Below are 13,067 nucleotides of genomic sequence, written 5' to 3' on the forward strand. Positions count from 1 at the left end.
TGCTAGAACGCGTATTATGGAAATATAGAGTATTACACGATCACTAATAAAACAAGTGACATCTTCATAAGTAAAATCCCTTTACAATTGACTGGGATACATTTCATTTGTTTGATAGTGGAAGGCCTGAGTATAAAACAAAGGGGTGGGGTCCTGTGCAGAATCTTAGAAGACTTCAGAGTTAGTTAGATCAAGCAGGCGATGCAAGTGAATCAATGACCATTATGTTGTTGGACTTCCAAAAGTTATATAACTCTATAGATTGGAAATAAATGACCTTAACGTTGAAGAGGTTTGAGCTTGGCCTGAACTTCTGTAAAGGGGTATCATTGATTTCTGGGACACTATGGGTAGCTGTGAGGGTACATGGGGTGCTCTCTGAGCTATTTAATGTAGAGCCTGCTTTCCCTTTGCTTTGTGCTCTCTTTATAGAATCCTTGGCCTGTTGGGTTCGGCTGTGAGTGGATTTCCTGAAATTATGGATGAACCTGAAAAGATCTCTCACAATATTGACACTCCGCCTCCCCAACCCCAGTGTCTACAGTGTTTAAAACATTGGGTTTTTCCACCAAAAAGAATTGCGGTTAAATTGGGGATCATCAAACAAACCTCAACTAAGCAAATCTGGCAAACAGCAATGAATATATATGCATGGAAGCTGAAAGGGTGGATTATGAAGGGAGAAGATGCCCATAGAAATTCGCAAAGATGTGGGAAGGGCATGGATATTACTGTGGCATTGACTTCGAAATGCACTCACTGTTGAGCAGCAACCCAGCCCTCCTACAGCTGAATGAAAGTATTGATGAAAGGGTCGGGTTACAGGAACTGGGAGAGCAGGAGTAGAAAGCGGGAGGAGAGATGGGGTAACATTGCTTTACTGATAAGTGACTAGATTGTCCATAAACCTGCACTGTTGGGTTCATGGTATGTTGCAGTGGATATAAATGCTTGTGAGTTGACAAACAACATTTAAATCTTTTTTTTTTTTAAACGGAGATTGAGAAGTGGACTATTTTCAATCTCTGTAAGAAGGAGCCACCTGAGGACATCAGTTTTTGTTCCACAAGGACAAAGGTTGCGTCTTTGGACTTTCCAGGGGTGTTCCTGTCATGTGATGTGGGCTTCAGTTCACACCGTCACCAGGCTACAGTGCCTGGACTCTGAAGTCTGCAGTGTTGGTCATTTTGCCTGATTAGTGTTGCAGGACTTATTGTTTTAATGGTCTTCTCAGACCCACCACCTTGGGGTACTACTGGAGTATGGGTTGTAGAGGAGAGGAATCTACAGGTAGAAGCATCTATAAGACAAGTTACTTACATTCAGTAATGCTCCTGCTGTGTCCTCACCATTTCCACCTGGTTCCAGGTAGTAGGAGTGGTTATGTGCATTTTACTAAGTCAAAAGTTAGTTTGCTACCCTGCGCCTCCTGTCAGCTTTGAGGAACTGAGTTCAGTGCATTGGGTTGGCACCTTAGACTCCTCAATGTCCTGTTCTTGGGTTGGGTCATAGTAGCCAAAATGGAACCTGTCTGCACAGAAGAGCAGTCTCCGGTTTCAGAATCCAGGCTGGAGTCTGGAGGAGGTTCAAGAGGTGAAGAATCTGCAGGAGGGGAGAGTATCCACCAGAAAGATTATTATTGAAGGCAAGTAACTTATTCTCTCTGGACCGGGAGACCGGACCGAAGGAATATGCCATTTAGATAGACGAAAGTAATTCTGATCAGACTCTGGACACGGGTATAACTCACAAGGGTAATGATTTGTTTCCTTCTACTTTGTCGTCCTATTCACCGCCACCTGCATATTAAACTGGACCGATTCAACCAAACGTTGTGCAGATCCTATACCTGAAACATTAGTAAAGTGTATGAACAAGGCTGAAATCCAGCTTTAGCGGAATAATCGTACACCATGGTCGGCTTAAAAAGGAAATATTCGCTCTTCTCAATGTATTAATATGCTGTCAGGAATAGTTAATGAAGTCACTTCCAGTCCTGAAAAAGTATCCAAACACTGCAATGAGCTTCATTGCCACCTAGTGGCGAAACCCATAGTTCACTCAACATGCAAACACCAAAAATCTTGCTTTGTAAGGGATTCCCAAGTCCACTTAATACAGGTTTGAATCCGTGCCAACATAACCAGATGAAAGTGACATTTGTGAAGAGGTGTCCCACAGTACCCAGTCAGTCTAGACACCAGTGGCATCAGTGAGAGCTGTGTTTTTAATTAGCACTGACCCATCCTTTTGAAAACTTGTCAGGTTATTGTCATCGCTGGCAAACTCAACAAATATCCAGGTTTAATTTTTTGTCAACATGGCAGTGCAACTTGATGCCTGTTATTTCTTTACCTGGGGAGATGCCCTTACCTCCCTTTCTGCTCCCCTAAATTTTCCTGATCACCCTCCTCAAACCCAGCCTTGGAGTCACTCCTCGAGTTTGTGCAGCATTGGGCATTACTGATAGTTATTTACTCGAATGAGAACTCGTTGACTCCATCGCACAATCAAGAATACAGCTGATAGTCTTATCCACTGCATTCCAAAACTCGTTTAATAGGGGACAGGTTAAAAATATATGAACATCATCTGCCAAGGGAACTTCACAGTGAATACAGAACCAGTACTTAAACCTTGAAATGTGGCTTGTGGCATAATCCCTAAAGCTACCCCAATCAATCAGTGTAGATCCTTAGATGCCAATGTTCCTTGTAAGGTTGTATGACAGAAGCACGCATGGCTAAACCATGCGCCCTCTACCATGCTACCCCAACAACAAATGTGTCTTAACGCATTTCTTTTCCCTGCATGCCTTTCCCATTCACTTTCGTGGTAAAGGCATGATTAGTAAAGGGCTATGTGTTGTAAAGATCACACCCCAGCCCCCCATCCTGCGCCTATAAATCCGGCCCCACGTACTTAAAAGTACCCTAACCCCAGAACTGCCCTTAAGCCCTAAAACTGCCCGCAGCCCTGAAAACTATCACTTCTCCCCCGCCCTTAATCTTGAAAACTTGCCCCACGTCCTAAAAACGTCCTTAAACCAGCCCTTCCCACCCTGAGCCCAAAAACTGCCCTCAGTCCTGAAAACTGTCCCTTCCCCCACCCAAGCCCTAAAAACTGACCCCCACGTCCATAAACTACTCCTGCCCCCGGCCTTCGCCCTAAAAATTTGCCCCACCCCTAAAAACTACCTAGAACCCTGACCTGAGCAATGAAGACCAGCCCCCTGCCTTATAAACAACCCGACCTGTCCCTTAGCCCTATAGACTAACCCTTAACCCCCCCCAAAACCCTGCCCCACTTACCAGACCGTGTCCTCTCCTGATCGGTCCTCTTCCGGTGCCCGCCAATCCACGCATCTAGACCGTGCACTACCTTAATCATGCATATGCGTGGTTATGGCAAGCGTGTTTCCGCTTACGGGTAAAAGCCATGCGTGGCTTAGCCCACGTTGTATAGCCATTTTCCCTCCCTTGTAGTGTTAATTACAGCTTGTTGAATCTGTAAGATGGTATTCTGTAAAGAGGATGGAGGGCAAATCCTAAAGTTTAAAAGGAATAGTATGTGAGTGAATGCCCGCTGCCCATTTTTCACTATACAAGCAGCTTTGTGCACCGCATCAAACATTTAATATCATTGATATGTTTGTAAGTGGAGAATTTATAAATGTGACCAGACCGCTCTCTGGCAGGAATCCCAGCCTCAAACAAATGACAAATTCTTACATTTGTCTCACCGCCAGAAAGATCTATGTTGGAGTTGTACAACCCTACACTTGAAGTGTAGATTTGGCACAAGGCCTTTGATTGTCTGACTGTAAGCAGCTTCTTCCATGCATGAGTAACTCCTATAGAGGTGCAAATAAACCAAATACTCTTTGTTTGTAAAATAAATGAAATATTGGAAAATTGCATCAAATTCAATGGAAGTTTTCGAAATGATGGATATTTTTGAGATGATGGACATACTTCTAAAACTGACACTTTCTAGGATGCTTCGGGAGAGCCTTTTTCAGCATGGAAGTTTAGACTGAATGTCAATTATCGCATTTTGTAGATTAAGTACTACCAACTCATCTAACGTAGTGGTGATGCAAGATGTGTTAAGGAAGATAGTAGAAACTGAACCAAAGAACGTTAGACTTGGCACGGTTTCCTTTGGAGCCTGTAAACTGACCAAACAACCATGTATTAATTGTGGAAGTACCTGGTAAAACTAGGCAGGATTAAAGGTATGAATAAGAGTATCTGCGTATAGCGCCAGCATTAATTAAAGTGCAACAGAATGGTCTTCACTTCTTGCTTTATAGAACTGTGTGTGGGAAAGAGCACCCCCATCTCTGGCGTCTCTGCATGCACAGCTTTTTGGTGAGACCCCAGTTTAGCTTTACTCTAGCTTGGGGGAGGTATACTTTTGTTGTGTTCCCTAGCCCAAGATAATATCTAGCAAAGTCTCTAACACCTACCAAAAACAGCACCATTTCACCCCATCAGAGGATTTGGACAGCGTTCAATCGCATTGTCACTTTTTATTTTTTGCATAAATATATAGTAGAAAAATTGGGTGGCAATTTTTACTTGACTGTAGAGCAACAGTTACAGCTACCTCTGCCCAGCTTGTTCTAGTGTGGCCTTCCTGCAAGATAAGCTGGAATCATTTGAGTGGAGGCACTGTAATTATGTAAGATAACTTCCAGTAATGTTTAGCAAGTACACCATCAGGTCCAGCTGCTTGACCCTTTTTAGGTCGAGGACTCCGTCGCACTGCGTAAGCAGTGTTGGCGGAGCCCAAAGATTTTATGCTTCTTAGAGGGAGCTTGGAGCCCGCCCCTCTTCTCCATTGGCTGGCCTAGTAAATGCTGGCCAGCCATTGGAGGAGAGGGGCGTCACTCGGTTCAAGCCCCGTCTTTTTCGGATTCGGGGGTGTTTTTTTAAGCTTCTTTCTTGTTTTCTTTCTCCCCTCTTCCCATTGGCTGGAATTTTACCTTCCAGCCAATGGGAAGAGGAGAGAACTAAAACCACGCCCCTGAATGCGAAAATGGCTTTGCTTTCCTGAAGCCATTTCAGCCCGACTGCCGCCGTAAGAAGTCGTCCTCAGGTGAGTGCTTGTCTCTCATCATCGTCGTCTTTCTTTCCTTCTTTCCGTCTCCATGTCGCCCTTTCTCTTCGTGTTTAGATGGTAGGGCTATGTTTGGTCCCAGTAACACATGCCAGGGTTGCTAAGCCTGCAAAGCTTTGGAATGCTCTGCTCAGAAAGCGCCCACGAGCTGGAGCCGGAGGGGAGGGCGAGGCTGCGCCGTGACTCTCATCCGGGCATCCCGCCTGCAGCGCGGGCATTACTCACGCTCCCACGGCCAGCATGGTTACCTCTCGCAATATGCAGTCGGCTGGCTGGAGCACGAGGACAGCAGTCGCCCAGCTTGCCAGCTGTGTGCCACCTTCGTTTACGGGCCTTGGCACCTTAAGCATCAGTTCTTCCTAGATTGTAAAGATCAGGTGATGTGACTCCTCGCCTCCATTTTGTGCTGTTCGGGCTGCGAATCTCGGTGGGACAGGGGTGTAACTTTGGTCCTTTCATGTGGTTTTACTCTGCGTGCTTGGGTCTGCTCTGAGTTGGTTGGGGCCCGCGCCAATGCTATTAGCGCAGACGTGTCTTGTGGTGGCGAGGTCTTGTACTTTAACCTTGCGGGCTTCACTGATCTAGGTTTATAGTCGGAAACTTTGTGGGAGTCTGCGCGCGTAGCAACAGTTAGGCTTAGAATTACAAATATGCAGCTCATCGGCTCCAGCCGTCTCCCTGGAAACCACTCCCCGACGCACGCAGTGTCTGTGGAATTTGGACCCCCGGCCATGCTCGGGAATGTACCAGGGCTTTACTAGAGGTGACCCCAAGGCTGCCGGGAGCGAGCCCCACCCGGCCCTGAGCCAGTCCTCGAGACCTCGCATAGAAGAGACGGGAGGGGAGGGGGGGGGGGGGTGGAGGGCCGCTAATCTAAGTGTGTCTTGTGTCCAGGTAGTCTCTACGCTCCATGGCAACCCAGACTGCGGCATGTCGTACCCGTTCATTATTTGTGTAGCTTTGACAAGCGTTTCTTTGTCATAGAAACCCTCTCCGACTTGGCATATTTCCATGTGGCCGTTTTCTGTAAAGCTGGTCTGCCCTGCTTTTCACCTTTGTAGTCACATATTTGAAGTATACTGTGTGAAGGTCTGCGCGCGTTTTGGATGCCACGCGCTTGGGGACCTCCCTGCCGTGCATGCAGCGGCGTTTGGCCAAGTTATCGAATTCCAGAGCTTTTCATGTTACATGCCTGGAACATGTTCTCTGGCTGCGGGGCCTCTGGTTCCACGCTTCACACATGACCTGAAACCTAGGATTGGCGATACTGTGCCCTTGCATCCCCGCCGTCTGATCTACCATGTCTTGGTTCTGGGAGGACTCCCCTGCTCATCAGTACTGCCTCCAGTCTTTCATTTTACAAGAAACTGAAGCTATGCCTAGAGCTCAGACTGCCGGCTCCATCCCTTTATGTTGCACCTGGATACCATTCTGGGCTGCAGTCGTAGAGTGCCAAATTTACGAGAATGTCTCTTAGCTTCGCACAGTCCAGGATTTCGGGTAAACCACTTTGGCCTCAAGCAAGGAAACTGACTGGATGTAATATAAGATGCAGCAGCCTGTGTGCTGTTGCATCTGGGGCAGATTTCTTGAACCGCTCTGGTGTTGTCTTGTCACGTTTTTCACACATGGCTCTTGAAAACTTGTGATTCGTTGCCTCAATGATGGTCGCTTCTGCGCGGTTTGGTAGAGCCGAAGCCAAGGAGGGTTGGTAACTCTTGCCACCTGTAACCGCAAACTACGGGAGCTGCTGGTTAGTGGCGTCTGCTGGTTTACCCCAAGTTTTACATATCTAAAAGGCAGTTCCTGCTGTGGATCTGGTTTTTTTCGTCCCTCTCTTCCCTCCTGCTTGTGATCTGTTTTTCGTGGCTCTGTCTGTGTGGCTCTACTGTCTGTGTGTGTGAGTGGCTCTGTGTGAATAGCTTTTTTTGTAGGTGGCTCCATGTGTGGGTGGCTCTGTAGGTGTGTGTGTGGGTGGCTTTGTGTGTGTGTCTCTGTGTGGGTGTAAATGTAATAGGTCATGCATTTGCGAGCGATTAAGCTATTGGCATTGTAAATGACAATGCCATTTATTTAACGATTAAGCTATTAACAATGTAAATGACAATGCCATTGATTTATGATTTTAAAAAAAGTGTCGTGAGCAATGCCAATAGCTCTACCTTTAATAATGCCGAGACCATTGCATTGTAAATGCTTGTTAGTAGTTTGCATGTGCTAGCTTTAGCTTTGTGTAATGCAACATTAGCTTGTTCTAAGTCAGTCTTAGGTAACGACAGAGAGCGAATGTAAGAGCCAATATCTTCTCTTTCTGGAAACACCTCTTTTGAGCACATTTGTTTGAAAAATGAGAAGATCGTGTTCGTCTGATTGTAGGCCCACAATCAGTTAAATTCCTGTTTTGGCCTGCTTTATAACTGCTATGAGGCAGCGTGTCTCCTTGTCCTCTCCCCTGATCACTCTGTCTGTTATGTAAACAAAGCCTAGCATTGATGCAGGTGGGTCATTAAGAGTGAGCACCATTCTTAACACCACCACAACATCTCTCAGCCACCTCAAGAAAGCCTGGGACTCAAACACATGCAGTAAGGGAGAAGGGCTCTCCAACTGGTCCTAGTCGTGCCATCCAGTCATGGAGGTTTGGAGACGGTGTTCCTGCTGGCTACCAGTCTGTCTCTTAGCTATCCAAGATTGCCTTAGCTTTTTTTACTTTCTACAGAGAGTTCTGGACTAGCTTTCCTTGTCCTAGCTGTCCTGGGCCTTTCTCTACTTTCCCTAAGAGCAGGTGAAAGCTTTAGCTTCCACTAAGGATGCCATCACAGGATGGTTACTGAACATGAATACAGGTTGCCCTTGAGAGCCCTATGTTTGCTGTCCAGAGCCTTGAAATTGATCACACTTGGGAGTGTTTTCAGGTTACCACCAATGAATAGTTTTGTTGGGAAATAGATGAGGCCCCAGGTACATGCACCTTTGGTCTGTGGTGGAAAAGAGATGGGGTTTTGTTGTATACAAGTCAAGTCAAGTCATAGAATTTATATAGCGCACTACATACCCAGAGGGTTTCAAGGCGCTTAGGAAGGGGAGGAGGATTACTTGTCAAATATCCACGTTTTAAGTTGCTTTCTGAATGCTGGGTGGTTCTGGGTAAGGCGAAGGTAAGCGGGGAGTGAGTTCCATGTTTTAGCAGCCAGGTATGAGAAGGATCTGCCTCCCATGGTGGTCTTGTTGATGCGAGGTACAGAGGCGAGGGCTTGGCTGGAAGAGCGTAGTTGGCGGGAGGGGGTGTAGAAGGACAGTCGTGAGTTGAGGCATTCTGGTCCGATGTCGTAGAGTGATTTGTGTGCGTGGGTTAGCAGTCGGAAAGTGATCCTCTTGTTGACTGGTAGCCAGTGGAGGTCTTTAAGGTGACCAGAGATGTGTTCGTTGCGTGGGATGTCTAATATGAGCCTGGCTGAGGCGTTTTGGATTCGTTGGAGTTTCTTCTGGAGTTTTGCGGTAGTACCTGCGTAGAGGGTGTTTCCGTAGTCCAGACGGCTCGTGATCAGAGCGTGGGTGACTGTTTTCCTTGTTTCGGAGGGGATCCAGCGAAATGTTTTTCTGAGCATGCGAAGAATGTTGAAGCAGGAAGAGGATACGGCGCTGACTTGTCTGTTCATTGAGAGTGAAGAATCCAGGATGACGCCTAGGTTCCGTGCGTGGTCTGTCGGGATGGGTGCTTTTCCGAGGGCTTCTGGCCACCAGGAGTCGTCCCATGCAGAGGGGGATGTACCTAGGATGAGGACTTCTGTTTTGTCTGAGTTGAGTTTCAGACGGCTTTGTTTCATCCATTCGGCAACTTCTTTCATTCCTTCGTGTAGGTTAGTTTTGGCGGTGCTGGGGTCATTGGTGAGAGAAAGGATCAGTTGAGTGTCATCCGCGTAGGAGATAATGTTGAGGTTGTGTTGGCGTGCGATGGCCGCGAGGGGGCTCATGTATACGTTGAAGAGGGTGGGGCTGAGTGAGGATCCTTGTGGTACGCCACAGATGACTTCAGTGGCCTCGGACTTGAATGGTGGGAGGCGGACTCTCTGGGTTCTTCCGGTAAGGAACGAGGTGATCCATTCAAGTGCTTTTCCTTGGATTCCGATGTTATTGAGGCGTTGTAAAAGGGTGCTGTGGCAGACTGTGTCGAATGCTGCAGAGAGGTCAAGGAGGATGAGGGCGACTGTGTCTCCATTGTCCAGTAGAGTTCGAATGTCGTCTGTTGCTGCGATGAGGGCGGTCTCAGTGCTGTGTTTTGCTCGGAAGCCGGATTGTGAGGGGTCGAGGGATTTGTTGGCTTCGAGGAAGGCGGCGAGCTGGTTGTTGACAGCTTTCTCGATGACTTTGGCCGGGAATGGAAGAAGCGAGATGGGGCGGTAATTTTTGAGTTCGGTGGGATCCGCTGTGGGTTTTTTCAGAAGGGCGGTGAGTTCAGCGTGTTTCCAGTCTTCCGGGAAGGTGGCGGAGTTGAAGGAGCAGTTGATGACGTCTCGGAGGTGCGGTGCTATGACTGAGTCTGCTTTGTTGAAGATGTGGTGAGGACATGGGTCTGTGGGGGATCCTGAGTGGATGGAATTCATCAGGCGGATGGTGTCCTCAGTGGATATTGGGTTCCAGTCGTTAAGTGTGTTCACGGGGGGAAGATGATCAGCAAATGGTAGGGTGGGTTGGTTTCCGGGTTGGTTGTCAAAGCTGTTGTGGATGTCTGCAATCTTGTTGTGGAAAAATGAGGCTAGGGAGTCGCAGAGGGTTTGAGAGGGGGTGATGTCGTTGGAGTTGGCCGAGGGATTGGAAAATTCCTTGACGATGTTGAAAAGTTCCTTGCTGTTGTGGGCGTTGTTGTCAAGTCGATCCTTGAATGCTGTTTTCTTGGCTTTTCGGATTAGTTGGTGGTGAGTGCGGGTGGCGTTTTTGAAGGCGTCCTTGGTGCTAGTGGTTGGGTCTTTTTTCCAGGCCTTTTCAAGGGAGCGGCAGAGTTTCTTGGACTTTTTGAGATCGTTGAACCATGGGGCCTTCTTGCTTCCAGGTTTGTTTTGACGTTTTTTCAGAGGTGCTAAGGTGTCAGCGGTGTTGGATAACCATAGGGTGAGGTTGGCGGCGGCTTCGTTAGCGTTAGAAGAGAGGGCTGGGGAGTTTCGAAGGAGCGATGCGGAGATTTGGTCCGTGGTGATTTTGTTCCAGTTTCTTTGCAGGGTAGGTTGGAGGTGGATGCTGGGTTTTGGTTTGTTGTAGGTGAAGTGAACGCAGCTGTGGTCAGTCCAGAGGAGGTCCGTGGTGTGGCTGAAGGAGACATGGTTGCTGGATGTGAAGATGGGGTCGAGTGTGTGACCTGCGATGTGGGTGGGGGAAGTGACTAGTTGTTCAAGTCCGAGATCGGCGAGGTTGTCCACGAGGGTGGCGGTGTTGCGGTCGTGGATCTTTTCAAGGTGAAAGTTGAGGTCTCCCAGAAGGATGTAGTCTTTGGAGGGGAGCACGTGTGGGGTGATGAAGTCCGTGATGTCTTCACTGAATTTTGCGCGGGGACCTGGTGGTCTGTAGAGGAGGGTGCCTCTGAGTGTGGTCTTGGGGTCGATGTGGATCTGGAAGTGAAGGTGTTCGGAGTTAGCGAGGTTGGCGTCAGAGCTGGTTGAGATGCGGATTGATTTCTTATGGATGATAGCGATTCCTCCTCCTGTGTGGCTGGTACGGTCTTTGCGAGTGATCTTATAGTCTTCAGGGATGGCAATGGTGATGTCTGGTGCGGAGGAAGCATTCATCCATGTTTCCGTAAGGAAGGCGATGTCCGGAGAAATGGTGTCTAGTAGATTCCATAGGTCAATGGCGTGCCTGTGGACTGATCGGGTGTTGAGAAGGATGCATTGTAGGTGGTTGGGGTCGGCAATCTGTGGTGTGGTCGTAGCGGAGATGTTGTCGGTGCCGCTGAATTTGCAGGAGAAGCAGGAGAAAGGTCCATGGGTTTGTCCAGGGGCGGCTTGGACGCAGTTGGGGGCGCGATCGGGGTTGAGGGCTAGGAGGGTGGCGGCATCGTAGGTAATGCGGGGGGGCTGGGAGGGACGGGAGCCAGGGGGTATGGCGCTGGGCGCGGTCCATGCGCGGACGGGCGTAGACGGGCTTACCTTTGGCGCACCTTCGGCGCGGGTTGGGCGCGGACGCTGCGCGTGAACGCTGCGCGCGGGAGTAACTGTCATATATGGATAGTGGAGGGGGAGGGGCGAGGGCGGCTCAGCTGGGAGGCGGGGCGCGTTTCCAAAGATCAGCACAAACAACAAACAAAATGGCAGCGGAGCGCTGGGGGCTAACGCGCTACCACTGACAAAGTTAAACAGGGACAATATAGCGCTAACTAAACAGAGCAAAAGCGGCGATTTTACAATTAGCAAAATGAAAAGCGGCAGGCGAGGCACAATGCAGGCAGTGAGAGCACAACGACAAAGTTAAACAGGGACAATATAGCGCTAATTAAACAGAGCAAAAACGGCGATTTTACAATTAGCAAAATGAAAAGCGGCAGGCGAGGCACAATGCAGGCAGTGAGAGCACAACGATACCAGTAGCAGGGGAGCGACCACTCGGCTCGAGAGCTGAGAGCGAGTCAAGGCTCGCGGCTCCATAGCAGGGGGCACTAAAAGGTCATTTGTGGAATGCAGATTCTGTGTATTCACTACACTCTCTATCCAAATTTCTATTTTCATTCTTATCAGTGTTCTCATTGTTTTGTTTCCTAGTGGGGGTGGCTTTAGCAAAGGGTCTGTCGGACAAAACACCTTTCAGATTTTGCGCCAATTGTCACCACAAATATGCCCAGAAGGACCAGCATCCAGTCTGTAACCTCTGCCTGCCGCTCAACCACAACAGCGAGGACTGCATCGCGTGCTCCGCGTTCACACCCAAGACCCTCAGAGTAAGAGAGAGGCAGAGAAGGGTGAACCTCATCATGCAGGGGCTGGGGAAGGGGCCACCTCCATCGCTCGGAGACTTGGGCCTTTCCAGTGGAGAGGAGGACAACATCGCAGAGGGACCAGAGGACTGCACGGTTGTCGAGGTCCAAAAGAAAACATCGAAGGAGGTAAAGACTCGTCGACCCCCAGACACTCGAAAGGATGAAGAGCGACATTTGAAAGGGTGAAGCGAAGTCCACGAGCGACACTCGTAGGAATGAAGCAAAGTCCTTGAAGGGAACATTGCAGCCGAAACACTCAGCGAAAGCAACAGCACCAAAGGACGAACAGCCCAGAGGATCCTTCGAAAAGGACTCCCAGATGGCGAAAGCCCACAATAAATCTAGGTCATTGAAGGATGCCCTCGAAAAGGACACCTCGGCACCGAGAAAAGAAGGGCCAACAACTACTTCGACCTCGAAGCGAAGGGCACAGGTCGCCGAGATGGAAAGGAAGAAGAGGAGGCTCCAGGCCAAAATGGCGAGCATCCTGCAGCGAAGAAAGTACACCATCCCGCCAAGGCCCGGACTCTAAGTCGAAAGAGATAACGAGGTCGCCGAACCACCAAAAACGCTTGACCCGGTTCTAGGAACAGGAGTAAGAAGCCCAGTATTATTTTAAGGGCGAAGACGACTAGGATCAGCAGACCTACCGGGACTCGACGTCCTCTGAGGCACAAGACTTGGAGTGGCATGACCTTGACGCCAAATTGCCGGAAGAAGGAGTAGACACCTACCCTTCAAGGACTTCACCGCCAGACGAAATATGGATCTACAATATGGTCGTCAAAAAGGCAGCACAGATATGTGGGGAAAAGCTGGAGGAGGAGAAGCCAAGGCATGTTTCCTCCTGGAAACTCTGCTGCCTCAACAAACTAGGAGCCAGTTCCTGCCCATGCTCCCTAGTGTGCTGGGCCAGGGAAGGGATGCTTCTAAAGAACCATCAGTATGCAAAGCAGTGACTCCAAGAACGGTGAAGAAG

The 13,067-nt window shown here is 48.8% G+C and overlaps 1 protein-coding gene across 2 annotated transcripts in view; it reads left to right on the forward strand.

Annotated features, from left to right (window-relative positions):
* Nucleotides 1-13,067, forward strand: part of SNX17 (sorting nexin 17) — a 214,892-nt gene that overhangs the window by 194,254 nt on the left and 7,571 nt on the right. The gene's annotated exons all lie outside the window — the stretch shown is intronic.

The sequence above is a fragment of the Lissotriton vulgaris genome, chromosome 6 (assembly GCF_964263255.1).
Source record: "Lissotriton vulgaris chromosome 6, aLisVul1.2, whole genome shotgun sequence".
In the NCBI taxonomy this organism is placed as follows: Eukaryota; Metazoa; Chordata; class Amphibia; order Caudata; family Salamandridae; genus Lissotriton; species Lissotriton vulgaris.